A 14419-nucleotide genomic window follows, 5' to 3' on the forward strand; every position below is an offset into this window, starting at 1 on the left:
CGCCGTTTGCAAACTCTGCCCCAGCCTCGTACGGACGACCAACTGTGGCAAATGGTTGACAGAGAATGGAGAACCATCCCTCAGGACACCATCCGCACTCTTATTGACTCTGTACCTCGACGTGTTTCTGCGTGCATCGCCGCTCGCGGTGGTCCTACATCCTACTGAGTCGATGCCGTGCGCATTGTGTAACCTGCATATCGGTTTGAAATAAACATCAATTATTCGTCCTAGCCGTCTCTGTTTTTTTCCCCAACTTTCATCCCTTTCGAACCACTCCTTCTTGGTGTTGCATTTGCTCTGTCAGTCAGTGTATTAACAAAGGGATTTCTTCTAGATGGTGAATGATTTCATTTTCTCGCGTTTTATCTGTTCGAGCATTGGTCTATTTTTATCTTATAGCCTTATCCTAAATATGGTATATGTTATTGTTCATCTTATATAAGTTATGCATGTTGCTACGAAGATTGTGGACTTAAATTCGAGTATATACATTTCCGTTCCTGTCGTCAATCAGCTGTTTGTACTCGCAACAGTTTGGCGCCAATGTCTGACTTCCGGTTAACTGTCAAGTCGAAACTCATAGAAATGGAACTATAGAGAACTACAAATTATCGGAATACAGTACTCGAGTACCATATAGGCCTACTCTTTGATCTATCGAAACTCAGAAAATAATCGTTAACAATGTAAAGACTGTTGAGTAATTATCCAGTCCAACGTAGACTTGAGTTAATTTGGAAAAAATCGCGAGTAAAGTCGCTTGAGATTGGAGAAGTTGAGCACTGGCTTGCCTTGTAACACTCACATGACCATGACAAATACAGACGTCGAGGACCGAGTCTTTAACGGTGTTGTCGTCATTTGCTTTACGTCGCACCGACACTGATAGGTATTTGACGACAATGGGATAGGAAAGGGCTACGATTGAGAAAGAGCAGTCGTGGCCTTAATTAAAGTACAGCCCCAGTATTTGCCTGGTGTGAAAATGGGAAACCAAGAAAACCATCTTCAGGGCTGCTGATAGTAGGACTGGAACCGATTAACTTCCGAATGCCCTCTAACTGCTCGGCCGTCGACATTCTGAAATACATCGAGATGCTGAGTGGGGAAGCAGAGACCAATAAGAAGTGGCCACGACAAGTAGCTCGATGACAACTGGTAGTGATAACAGAGGTCGACTGCGAGTTCAGTTTCCACAATGGCTGCAGATCAACAACCAAGACTGAACTGCACTGAATGTGCAAACGAGCTGTACTAAACTTATCGTGGACGCCGTGGAATACGTTCGGTGGCTTCCTCGAGTGCAGACGCGCACAGTTTATTGTAGTGCCCGTATGTGCAACTGCAATCCACAAGGTCAAGGAGGCCCAATGGATGAGAGCCAAATAGAATCAACTCGTGAACGTAGCACCAAGTCCGAGTGATCTATAATTGACCAACATTAAGGAAGATTTCAACTTCTACTGGCGACGGTCATGAAGGAAACTCAGCGCTATTGTGAGGTACCAGACTGCATCCTCAACATTTCATTCAACATCTTATTTCTAGAGACGTAACATGTGTGACTGTTTCTCCAACATAGTGTTTATTGCGATAAACTAGAATGCAGTCAATCTGGTAACGTTTGATATCACCGGGAGCTTCCCAGGTGTATCTTCTTCTAACTAATATTTCAAACAAAGTGTATCTCGTGATCATATGAAGATGATGTAACTTAAAAGTGACATAAAAGCCCTTCAGTCTGTCGAATACGCAGAGATAAACATAAATATTTGAGTGCGACTTGATGATGTTCTTTGAAGAACGAAACATCCTTTGTTTAATATTGTTTACAGATTTTTTGTTTTATATTGAACTTGTGACTGGAAAGCTTTTAAGTTACATTGAACTGAGTCGACCCAGGAAAGTGTGGCTTCCTTCTTAACATATGAAGCTGCTCACAGATACCTATAAAACTCTCTAGGGTTTATCTCACGCAGACTGAATTTTCTGGTACATTTCAAATGATTATTTGAGCCGAAACCTACATTAAAGTCCTCCATTATAATTACATTTACTTCATCATGAACCACTTCTAGTCACTCTCCTCTTACATCCTCGTCAACACTTCTCGTCCATGATGCGTGTATCAGTTGTTTTCATGCCACCATTTCCAGAAATGTGTTCTTTGCGGCAATGAATAGACTCAGCATTGAGTATCGGGCGGCGGAAGAACTCTGCAGGCTAAGATGACCCCGGTTTAGGGCAGAACAGTTCTCCTAGCGTCGTAAAAGACCATCAGTCGAAATAATGCCATTGGAATCCATAATAGCAATCATCTGATTTATCGCGCAAATCCTCCATGTTCCTTATTATGGGCGCTGTGTCTTTAAAATGTAGAAGGCAAGGAGATACCACAGCACGAATTTTCTTCCCAAGAAATACAGCTACAGTCTTGGGAAGCCAAGAAAGCTGAGTGCAATACCTCTCACATCGTAATCACAGGGCCACCTTGTAAACGAGATGCAGGACAAACAGGGTAGCATTTCCTGGATTAAAACTCTTATCACACAACAAAATCATGTAGAGGATTGCGTCTATTTTGAAGAGTTCCTATATTATTGCGCCATTCGGATTGCTGAGCCTGTAACAGTTTGGGGGTCTTTTAGTTAGCTTCCTTTGCGCAGCACGGTTCATCTAGTTGCAAAACTCATCATGACCGTTAGAACTAACATTTTGGGAACCCCAAAAAACTATCATTTGATAATTAATTAAGTTAGATGATTCAATTTTGTAAGAAAATACCAAAAAGTCTAAAAAGTACAAGTTTAAAAATTAGCACGTTTTTAATTCTCTGGGCATAACGAGTTTTGCAGCAGTTTCATGGCGATAAGGCCTCAGCGCCCCCGGTAGGGGACCGAGGCGGGAGGCGCGAAAAAAATTAATGCAATAACTGTTTTTACAGTAGCGTCTACCGTGGTTTATTCAAGTTTACGGTGAAGTTATATTTTACTTACCAAGGGAGATGTTAAATACATTTCCAATTACTTTGAAATCATTTAAGAAAAGGCCAGGAAAACAACAGATAGGGAATCTGCCAGCTGGGCGACTGCCCTAAATGTAGATCAGGATTGATTGATTGATTGATTGATTGATTGATTGATTGATTGATTGATTGATTGATTGATTGATTGATTGATTGATTGATTGATTGATTGATTGATTGATTGATTGATTGATTGATTGATTGATTGATTGATTGATTGATTGATTGATTGATTGATTGATTGATTGATTGATTGATTGATTGATTGTTACACTTCCGAAAACAGTATACATGGATATGGTCTGTATTGATATTTAAATCGTTATCTTTGATTCTAAGATCACATTATAAATGCTGTTCTGGTATACATCCCACTTTTTAGACGTTCCTCTCATCAGAATGTTGGCCGGCAGGGAAGGGGGAGGAGGTGGTATGCAATTTCTAACCACTACATCGTGCCAAAAGCCTGGATTAAATTCCACGCGTGTGCGCAGTGCTCATATGACGGTGTTGATAGTGATTCGTCCGTTGGATGGGGATGACGCCTTGGTGTTATTCGACAGGAGTAGGCTACGTGCCGACACCGCGTTTCAACGTCTCCCTACCTCATAACCATCATCCCTTATCCATCTTCGCAGGTCGCCTATGGCTGTCAAATCAAAACATCTGCTCCAGGGGAGCCAAACATGTCCTCGGACACACCCGGCACTAAGAAACATATGACAGGGCGAGTTGGCGGTGCGGTTAGGGGCGCGCGGCTATGAGCTTGCATCCGGGAGAGAGTGGGTTCGAATCCCACTGTCGGCAGCCCTGAACATGGTTTTCCGTGGTTTCCCATTTTCACACCAGGCAATGCTAGGGCTGTACCTTAATTAAGGCCACGGCCGCTTCCTTCCAACTCCTAGCCCTTTCCCGTCCCATCGTCGCCATAAGACATATATGCGTCGGTGCGACGTAAAGCCACTAGCAAAAGAAAAGACATATGATAAATAAAAACCAAACCAGGAGGAAGAACATGCATGCAAATTTCCCTGCTACACCGAAAAACATAGAATCATAGATATGTTCCTGGTCTTAGAAGACAAGAGTGCTTCCCTCTGAGTAGCCTCTTACGACATGCAGGTTGCAGATAATGAATATATCGTTTTACCCCACTCACAGGGGAGATAAAGAAATCCGATAAATTGAGATAAATAATGTTCTCTTTTTTCCGCAGTGTTCAGAATTGTAATTAATGTTTTGCCGTAAAAATAATTAGCCATTGTTTTTATTATAGATCTAATACGTCCAGCGTCCGTCCACCAGAATTGCGTCGTTCTTCCATGCATATGGCGTACACCGGTTGCCTGGTCACGGTGTCGGTTTTATGTCGACGTTAAATCGCTTACGTTAATTGCAGATAGACCCCCAGTCCAAAAACAAATATCGCTGTAAAAGCAACTAACGTCTTCTACAAGGAAGTCTTGTAAGGCGTATCGCTATAAATTCAAAGTTGTCCCCATGCGGATGGCGTGCTCTGACATTGCGCTGTAAGAAATAAGTGCCAAATTGGGTTTTAAGGCGTCGTTGCTGATGTATGCTGTTTATTCATGGGTTTTAAAAGAGCACTGATGTTATCCGATGGAATCGTGGCTCTTTTTGTGAGTTATTCTACTTGTTCTAATAGAATTGGTACAACGATAGTAGCTGTTTTAATCCATCTTGTTCTGTCAGTCGTAGATTGCATGTTACCAAGGAAACCATCCATTGAAAATAGCGCACGCATTATATTACGTTTAAATCAAGTAACTACCAATAGAGGCTGGTGAATGTGGTACTTAGTCAAAACTCTCTCTGCAAAAGTGTAGTCCGACCTCTCTCTCATTTGGTAATACTTAGTTAAGCTGTTATCGGGTCGCTATGGAACTCTTCATCACCACCGTCCTCATTCAGAATGGAGAACGATTTAGAGACAAGAAATAAATGCCTTCACTGTGATAAAACCTTTTCTCAGTAAGACTTGCTCATCCATATGCGGAAGAAGCATAAAGATAGGGAATAAGTACTATGTTTCGACAGAACAACCTACTACGTCCTCGGGCTCCACGGAAATATCGTCTTCGTTAGGGAGAAATTTTAGAGCACAATATAAATATTCGGACTCTGAGACAGAAAGTGAAGATGTACAGGAAGAACAAAACAAACAGACTGCGAACAGGCCGAAAGATAATTACGATGCACGGAGAGCCCAGTTCTCTCACTGTGGTGGATATCTTCAAGGAGCAAGAGCTGTAAACACTCATCCACAAAAACATCGACCAACATCAGCCAACATCAGTCAACGCGTATCTCAGTCATAAGATGATATTTTTTCCATTGAACATCAATATCCTGTTCAAGAAGAAACTACTTTCCAGTCAGAATTAAAGGAATGGAAGAACAAATTCACTCAGCTCTCCAGTGAAAACGATTCTGAGTTCGACACACTCGTGTGAGAATTGACGGAATTTCTGAGTAACTTTATCTAGCTCTTACCTGGTCCAAAACACCCCGCTACAAAATAATTTACGAATCCAGAAGAAAACAACGTCTCGGACATCAAGGTAGAACATATAGCAAGTCCTCGAATCCACAACGTGCGACCAAGAGAGAACATCAAGAAAGGAAATGTAAGTATGACTATCCCCTCACTCAGTTTCAGTTCTGCAATCAGCGAAGGAAAGCCGTGCGCAGGGTACAGAATCCAAAATCTGAATCTTGCAACGTCGATATTTCCAAAATATTTGCTACTTGCTCCGATTTATTTTCCATTGAAAATTCCAATATAAGGCACGACTACTGCTCCAAAATGAGTGACGTAGACCGTGTAGAGCTAGATGAAACGTACAGCCCCAGAATCACAAAAGAAGAAATCTCCGCCGCAACACGTCGAATTGCAGTAGACACCACTGACCGTGTCTTAGTACGTGTCATCAGGGAAATCATAGCAATCATTGCGACTAGAATGCTTTCAACAGGCAAAATGCCCCATTGTCTAAAGAGTGCTAGAACCGTGTTGATACATAAGAAAGGTTATGTTGAGTGTCTGTCAAACTGGAGACCGGTAACGATCTGTTCGGTAATTAGACGTGTTATTGAAAGGGTATTAGATATAGCATTTGCGCTCCTTTGTAATTTTCAGCGAACACCAAAGAGGCTTTAACGACCAGGCAGGATGCATTATAAATACTTCCATTCTCAGAGGAGTCCTCAAGATGTTACCGCGATCTTATTCGATAGTCGATAGTCACGAAAATTTTAAGCTTAGTGCTATTAAAGAAAGAGGAGAAATTGGATATCCTGGTGTCACATTTAACGAAGCACTCCCCTTTGTTGTGACCTCTTCTTTAAAAATCTTGCACAAAATGTTAGATGCGCTTACAGCATCAGCTTTATTAAAGGCAGATCAAAAGTTCCTTGTTTTCAACAAAGCAGTCAGCCCTACTCTTGTGTATGTTTTCAGACTGCTGAAATTAGACAAGTACCGCTTAGCTTCCTGAAAACCGCTGACAAAATGTTAAAGATTTCCCTAAAGGAAATTGTGGAGTTGCCCACAGATACACCCGAAAGTACTCTGTATTCTGATTTACGATTCAAAGGCCTCGGACTTTTCAAAGCAACCTGGGAAGTTCATCTGCAACGCTCTTCGCCGAGCCAGTGTCCCGGGGCTGCCTGGCCGAGGCGGTAAAGGCGTGGGTTCGATTCTCCGTCAGGAAGTCAAATTTAAGAAACGAGATTTCCTCTTCCGGGGGAGCACATGGCCATGAGATTCACTCATCCTACACCAAAAAAGCAGAACATTTACACGCCCACCACACCGTTCTACAAAAATAAATACCAGCTGAATGAAGTAGAGATTATCGGCCTAATGGTTCATTGATGGTAGACAAGAAGGTCTATCATGACAATAATAATAATTTCGTGTGGCTGTTTCTAGCCGAGTGCAGCCCTTGTAAGGCAGACCCTCGGATGAGGGTGGGCGGCATCTGCCATATGTAGGTAACTGCGTGTTATTGTGTTATTGTGGTGTGTGAGTTGCAGGGATGTCGGGGATAGCACAAACATTCAGCCTCCGAGCCACTGGAATTAACCAAAGAAGGTTAAAATCCCCGACCCAGCCGGGAATCGAACCCGGAACCATCTGAACCGAAGGCCAGTACGCTGACCATTCAGCCAAGGAGTCGGACCACCATTACAATGAAAAGTCCGTAATCCAGAAAAGACGTATGGTGACTTCCACGTCGCGTTTCTGAGGTAACGACAAAAACTCACTCACAACGTGTACACTACCTAACATAGAATTCTGTAACGAAGCAACGGTATATCAGCCAGTTATCATATAAAATGCTTAGCAGTAAAACATAGAATACCGCATACATGTCTCTGACGTTCCCCACGTTTGTTTTTCTTCGTTTTACGTCCCACCGACGAGAATGGGCTTGGACTAGGAAGGAAGCGACGTGGCCTTGGTTAAGATTCAGCCCCAACCTTTGTCTGATGTCAACATGGGAAAATACGTAAAACCATCTTCAGAGCTGCCGACAGCGAGATTCAAACCCACCATATCCCGAATGCAAGCTGACAGCTACGTAACGCAAACCGTGTAGCCCACTCGCTCGGTGACCATGAGTGTATTCTTCAGAATGCAGTTTGATGTTCGGAGCTTAAGACTTGGTTCTACTGACAGACAAAGGCTAGACGGTGTTTTAACTTCTACGAATTGGGTCGAACATGTTATCTGCTATTCTTGTGGTGCTTTCTAATCAATTCCTGAAATATATATTAAAAAATATAACTTTATAAAAATGGAGTCCCCAGAAGCCAACCATGATTTGTTCATCGACTGCGAGTACTGCTGGCAGTGGTGTCGTCGGCGTCGCTCCCACACGGGGGCGAAAATGTGTTAATTTCACGCGATTGAAAAGGCCTATAGATTCTGAATACTTTACTTCTTATTCAAATAATATCTCACATCATATTGCAATGAAAACAAAGTATACTTTGCTGTAGTTCCATAAACAATAGTTACCTTGTCAGTCGTACCGTCACATGATGGCCAGAAAGCAGCATCTGTCCCAACGCTGAGCAAGTTTATCTAGACCACTCTTCTACCGGGCGAGTTGGCCGTGAGCTTGCATCCGGGAGATAGTAGGTTCGAATCCCACTATCGGCAGCCCTGAAGATGGTTTTCCGTGATTTCCCATTTTCACACCAGGCAAATGCTGGGGCTGTACCTTAATTAAGGCCACGGCCGCTTCCTTCCAACTCCTAGGCCTTTCCTATCCCATCGTCGCCATAAGACCTATCTGTGTCGGTGCGACGTAAAGCCCCTAGCAAAAAAAAAAAAAAAAAAAGAACATCTTGATCGGTGGTAAAGTGCAGCAGACTAATGACTGACGTGAGAGGAGAGATCTGAGTTTTAAGATCCAGTGAGCGAGCAGTCCTGACTGTCCATCGCTGCGTATTTACGTGCGGTACCGAGGAGTACAAGCACTTCGTGACAGTTTTCCCGGTCAAAGTACCTTCTTTCCTCAAGAACGCAATCAGATCGCGTTGCATTCGTTTGAACGTAACCATTAAACACGAATGTTGCTTCAGTTTTTTTTTTTTTTTTTTCCTCTGCTTAGCGGACGCGTGTTACTAGAAACACCAAACCGTACAGTGCTGCCATCTCTTGATTGTCCCGTCAGTTATTTGCAGTGTTGCCAGCTCTACCTATATTTCAATTAATCAATCATAATGCCTTCCAATCCACATGATGGTTCCATAGTGAGATTTACATAAACATTAGGGGCCGACGTTTTAGAAAACAATACCGTGGTGCAACAGCCCATTGAGGGTCCTGACCTGCCAAGGTGACTCCTGCTCACCCATATGCCCTACAGGAGCACCAACTGGTCAGCATGGCAACATTGTCATATGTACTGCTTGGCTTTCGCGACCGGGTCCACTGCCTTTGACACCACACAGCTCTTTACATAGTCTCAAGAGCTGAGTGAATCCTGTCCCAGCCCTTAATCCAGAAGTAAAATCCTCGGACTGACCGGCAATCGAACCCGGGGCCTTCAGATAACAGGAAGACACGGGGCTCGCACAAGGCCCCACACCACTGGCTGCGCAGAAGCGTGCGACTGGGGAAGACATGTCCATGCGCGTACCGCCATGTTGCGGGCGCTCCTCAGCTTGACGCGGATGTCGTATGCAATTCATGCTTTAACTTACATGTCGCACACATGAAAACATTCGCCTTATAAAATTAATGACAGCCTACAGCGACTATCGTGTGCACACGCAATAAATATACATAATATCAAGACGGTGGTAATATTAAAATATACTTCTGTATATAAACTGAACAATCTACAAAAATCCTTTGGATAGCCTATAGGTGGCGCACCTAAAAAAAAAGTAACCTTTAGCAGACTGAAAAATACACTAGCGGTACCTCGAAAATGATCATGTCGCTCACTTTAAAATAAGGGTCATGTTTGTAACCGATATGTTTGAACATTGTACGCGTGGCAAGAAGGCCAGACTCAAAGGACGAAAATCACGTGGTGATCTGTCTCTTGAGAAACCTAGGATCAACAATTATTAGGTTTATTGAAAATATGAAGACATGTTCAAAAAGCGGTCTACAACTTAAGTATGATTACGTATCGTGAGTTAAAAATTACCTGTCTCTCAGCAGACTGGAGAACACATAAATTAAATATTTACGAACTCCTGTACCGATAACAATAATCTTCAATATCAACAAAAAAGGAAACCTGTGAAATAAAATCTTTCTATGAAAGGTACATAGCTTATGATTCCTCTCACATAAGTCATTACAGCAAGTTTTACTCAATTGTCCGAACAGATTGTTTAAAAAGTACATGACTGCAGAAACCTTTCTGAAACAATCAGATACATGTTTTTTTCATTTTCTGAATATAAAATGCTGGCTTTGCGGTGTAGGGGTAGCGTGTCTACTTCTTACTCGGAGTCTCCGGGTTCAATCCCCGGCCAGGTTAGAGATTTGTACCTGGATCCGAGTGCTGGTTCGAGGTCCACTCAGCATACGTGATTACAATTGCGGAGCTATCTGACGGAGACATAACGGCCGAGAAGATTCGCCGTGCTGACCACATGACACCTCGTATTCTGCAGGCCTTCAAGCTGAGCAGCGGTCGCTTGGTAGGCCATGGCCTTTCGGGCCTGTTGTGCCATGGAGTTTGGTTTGGTTATGAAATAACGTAACTGGATGAGTAGAAGTTAAATTATCATGTTTGTGTGATTTGGATTTAGGTAAATGCTGCCTGACATTCGTTACACTGGTGCTAGTCTTCTATTGTGTATTTCTTAAAATGAAATTAATGTCTAGCGTTAGTTTGAGTTTCTCTGCGAGGTTTAGGCTTAAGTTTTATTTTTTACAATTTTCTTTACGTCGCACCGGCACAGACAGGTCTTATGGCGACGATGGGATAGGAAAGGCCTAAGAATGGGAAGGAAGAGCCCGTGGCCTTAATTAAAAGTACAGCCCCAGCAATCGCTGGTGTGAAAATGGGAAACCACGGAAAACCATCTTCAGGGCTGCCAGCAGTGGGGTTCGACCCACTATATCCCGGATGCAAGCTCACAGCTGCGCGGTCCTAACCGGTTAGGCTTAAGTAAGAATGTTATCATTTAAGATGTAAAACCCTCCTCATAATATTATCTTCTTAAATATTACTGCTTTTCCAAACTCATTCTGAATTAACATTATCTGAGCGCATAAGAACTGAAATTGCGTTCTAATTTTTTTCTACTATGAGCACCATGATTTACACCAGAAAGAAAATTAAATTAAATTGAAAGTAAAGCACTTGCAAACAGAAAAGATTAACATCATAGTGACAAGTTAATTTGATTAACGTTTTCTAATGCAGACTAGGATTGACAAGATTGTAATGAGCTTTGTTTAGACTTTATATTGTCAGATTTTTCTGGAATAGCGCATTAACAATTATATTCTTTTATTATAAAGCAAGTGGGAAAAATTGGAGAAAATAAGACATACGATATTAATAAATCACTTTTCAGATAATTGATAATTTGAAGCAATACCTTACCCTAATATTAGAAGGTTTTATCAAGTTGTATCAATCATATCTTACGGATTCTAGGCCCAGATTTATCAAATTTGTAATACCGCTACACAGTTTGTATGAAAATAATTATGTAGTCTTTTTCAGAACAGCTTTTTAGTTCTAAACAATTATCTCCGGTGAATTGGAGAAAGGCAAACAAGAAAAAGAAGCCTAAATATTCTAAATTTCATGTCCATGCGTTCTCTGAATCAACCACCCTATAACCTGTTTAGTTCTCGATTGTGGTAAATGTAAGTTATTTTTTAACAGTTCAATTTCTACTCACAAGTGAAAAGAAAATACCAGATCCCTTCTGTTAGCAGTCTGTACAAATGAAGGCTGCACACGAATTCACCCTCGTGAATATCTTTCCATTCCACAGGTAAGGCCTAACTTTAGACCTAATATTGCCGATCAATTTAACTAACGTAATGTATCAGCTCCCGCATTCCTTGAAAATATTTGACAATATTTTATCACTCCGTGACATATAATACCAAACCAAATCCACTAACAGCCATGATTCAAATCGAAAACATGCAAGGGTCTGTAAACATTACCACATGCTGGCCATGCATTCGAAGCTGAAGCGCCCGCAACATGGCGATGCGCCAAAGTGTTCAATATTCCGCTTAGCATCAGCGCGCTCTGTGAGTCTAGTGGGCTCGCATACCGAACTGTTAGCTCCCCTACAGCCTATGCAGTTCCTCATACTTAACCGTCCAGCGGGCTACACGACACTTCCTATTTGCTACAATTGGTATTCTAATGTTAGGTATGAAGATGCTTCATGATTGGACGAAACATGTCATTGCATATTTTATTTTTTATTTTTCCATTTTATGCCGTAATATTTTGTTTGTATCACAAATTATGTTCGACCAACTGACTCTTGCTGAAATATTTGAAAACACAATTAAACATCTGCGACGTATACAGAATTTCGTCAGGTGGGATAGATTCGTTTTTCAGACTGGTTATTAATGTGCATAATTATCTTTCGAATTACAACTACTATCTGTCTTCAGCCCCGCGGTTAGCCGAATCCTCAAACAGCGCCTCTTAATTTTAAGTTGTTATTGGAAAACCAATGGCGACGTCGAAAGCGTGGTCAGGAGTGATGTAGTTCGCCGTTGCCTTCCTCTCTGCGTCAGAGAGTGCTACTGCATGAGTAGCCGTTCCCGTTACTGTCACAGGAGACTGAGACTTCTGGCCTGTGTCAAGAGACAGGACGAAGCCGCCCATTCAGAGAAAAAGCCGGACAAAAGCCGAACTTAGCACAGGTTGAAAGTGATGTTATTTAATTATTGTTTTAATAATGAGCCAATGAGTCCACTTAACTGAAATCAAACGTTTATCGACAGTAATCATTGGAGAAAACGCAGCAAAGATTATGTGTGCCAGTTTGAAAGGGAGCCCAATATCTCTCTCCTATTCTGCGCGTTTGCGAGTGCTTCCACCCCTTCCGGCTTCTGAAGCTAACATGTCCTGCAAATATAAATATTCTGCAAAAATGGTAAGACAGTCCGATCGCCATATCTTGAGCAAAACTAAGGGATATACTTAAGTTAGTGACATATGCGCCCAACAAGTAGTCCGTGTGGTTAGGGCGCGCAGTTGTGAGCTTCCGCTCGGGAAATAGTGGGTTCGAACAGTATTGTCGGCAGTCCAGAAGATGGTTTTCCGTAGTTTCCCATTTTCATACCAGACAAATGCTGGCTGGGGCTGTGGCTTAATTAAAGCCACGGCCGCTTCCTTCCCACTCCTAGCCTTTCCTATCTCATCGTCGCCATAAGACCTATCTGTGTCGGTGTGATGTAAAACAAATTGTAAATAATAATAATAATAATAATAATAATAATAATAATAATAATAATAATAATAATAATAATAATAATAATAATAATAATAATAATAATAATAATAATAATAATAATAATAATTTCGTGTTACTATCTGTAGCTTGGTGCAGTCCTTGTAAGACACATATTCCTCATCTGTCATGTGTAGGAAACTGTGTCTAATTGTAGCGAAGTATAGTGTTACGTGTGCTAAGTGAGTTGCAGCAATGTTCGTGACAGTCCCCGAGCCACGTCAGTTAACAATTTAAGGTTAAAATCTCCATCTGCCGGGAACCGAACGCGGGGTCCTCTGAAGTGAATTCAGCCACGGAGTCGGGCATGATGGTGGGGGTGGTGAATACAACTTGGCAACCATTAACACCCACGGTATCTCCTTCCTGTCATAAGAGGCGACTAAAAGGGGGCCAGGGTCTCTCAACTTCGAGCGTGGGTTGGCGACCACGGGGCCCTTAGCTGAGTCCTGACATTGTTTGCACTTACTTGTGCCAGGCTCCTCACATTCAACTGTCCTATCCGACCTCCCTTGGTCAACTCCTGTTCTTTTCCGACCCCGACGCTCGAGGCCTAGGGAGTCTTTCATTTCCTCTCCCTTCATGGCCCTTGTCTTTGTTTGGCCGATACCTTCATTTTTCGAACTGTCCGATCCCTTTCATTTTTTCTCTGATTATTGTCATTTAGAGGCTGGTTGTCTATTGTACTTCCACCAAAACAATAATCATCACCACCACCACACAATTTGTACACTGCCATCATAGGAGTACATACATGACGACTTTGACTGCGCTTCGGACACACTCCTCGATGTACTGCCGCTGCTGTTCCTTCCAATAGCTAACTGATAAGCTGCAAACATCAGGACGTCTTTGTAACGCAGGTACTGACCGCCAACCATACGTTTACCACTTTCAACTTGTGAGCAGAAAACAGAGTCTGACATCCGAAAACTATACATAACATGTGTAAGGTTTCTTCCCCACCCCCGAATGAAATAATATCAAATCTCTTTTCCTGAAAGCGTGTATTTGTTGAGGTCACCCCCTGCCTGATATAGAGTACGTGTCTGTCTGTCTGTTAGCCCATCAGTCCAGAGGCTGGTTGAATCCTTAAATAGCACCACGAAAGACTATGCAGTTATAGGAAACCGAAAAAACCAATCGTAGCACCAAAATAACGCGTGCAAGGCAAGATGAGGAGTGAGGGAGTTTCCCATTGCTTTTCTCACTGGGCCAGACAGTGCTATCAGGGTTTTACGGTGGAGAAGGAACCCAGAAGACGGAGAGAAATGGAAGAAAGCGCTGATGGACGGACTCAAGACATACTGGCAGGATGTCAAAGCCGGCAGACGAACAAGACACGGAGATTGGTTGTTGACAAGCAGTTCATAGAGGCTCAGTTTGATA

The sequence above is a fragment of the Anabrus simplex genome, chromosome 7 (assembly GCF_040414725.1).
Source record: "Anabrus simplex isolate iqAnaSimp1 chromosome 7, ASM4041472v1, whole genome shotgun sequence".
NCBI classification, from domain to species: domain Eukaryota; kingdom Metazoa; phylum Arthropoda; class Insecta; order Orthoptera; family Tettigoniidae; genus Anabrus; species Anabrus simplex.